This window comes from Octodon degus, unplaced genomic scaffold, assembly GCF_000260255.1.
Source record: "Octodon degus isolate 3935 unplaced genomic scaffold, OctDeg1.0 scaffold00181, whole genome shotgun sequence".
NCBI lineage: Eukaryota > Metazoa > Chordata > Mammalia > Rodentia > Octodontidae > Octodon > Octodon degus.
The window spans coordinates 3,277,796-3,278,779 of NW_004524757.1; the positions used below are offsets into that span (position 1 = coordinate 3,277,796).

Genomic DNA, 984 nt, shown 5'->3' on the forward strand with positions numbered 1-984 from the left:
GTGACTCATCCACATGGCTGACACTGACAAAGGTTCTACAATCTGAGGTACAGGATCTCAGGATAAATCCTGAGGGGATTTGGCTGACCTTGTCAGATACAAAAGTTGCATTTCTTGTTATATAGGTCTTGTTCTTACTTGATCTTAGCCATCCAGCAGAAAAATATAAAAACAAAGTATAAAAAATAAAGCCATATTAACAGGCTGAGCTGTAAAAGGCTCAAGTCAACAACTTCTGACATTGCCAGTCCTATGGATAACCCACTACTATTATGGACTATTATGGACAATATTATGACTATATTGGATTATTTTGCTGAATTCATGCCCCTACAATATTTAAGTGGCAATGGAATACCTATCTCTGGCAAAACTAAACCAAAAAGGGGATACAAATGAAGGACCATTTTGTATCTGTATATATAAATTAGTTAGAATAGATATACAGTTACTTTCTCTTAATTCAATGAGAAGAAAGATTTGTACTAATAGTGTTTGGGCAGGATATCACGTCTGCATCTTATACTATGAATAACCACTACGAAGACAGCAATATGCAATGTATTAATTATTAAAACTGTCTTACTAATCAGTTTTGAAACTCTCTCATTGCTATTTCTCAATACAATTAATAAAAATAAATAAATAAATAAAGCTCTGGGCTGGGGAGATAGTTCAGCGGTCTATGTGCCTGCCTGGCAAGAGCAAGGAGCTGGGTTTGATCCCCAGTACTGTATTCTGTGCCAGCCCTGAAACTACGTGTGGTGGCACACACATGCGTGTAATCCCAGCACTGTGAAGGCTGAGACAGGAGGATCAGTATGAGTCCAAGCTGTGTAGGGAGATGTTGTACCAGAGAGGGGAGACGGGACAGGAGAGAGGGGAAGACGGGACAGGAGAGAAGGGAGAAGAGAGAGGGGAGAGGCAAGAGGGGGAAAAGGGGGGAGAGAGGGGGAGAGAGAGGGGAAGGGAGAAGGAAAGGGA

General features: G+C 41.0%; 1 protein-coding gene across 1 annotated transcript in view; it reads right to left on the reverse strand.

Moving 5' to 3' along the window:
- Ids (iduronate 2-sulfatase) overlaps window positions 1-984 on the reverse strand; it is a 28,394-nt gene that overhangs the window by 4,893 nt on the left and 22,517 nt on the right. The gene's annotated exons all lie outside the window — the stretch shown is intronic.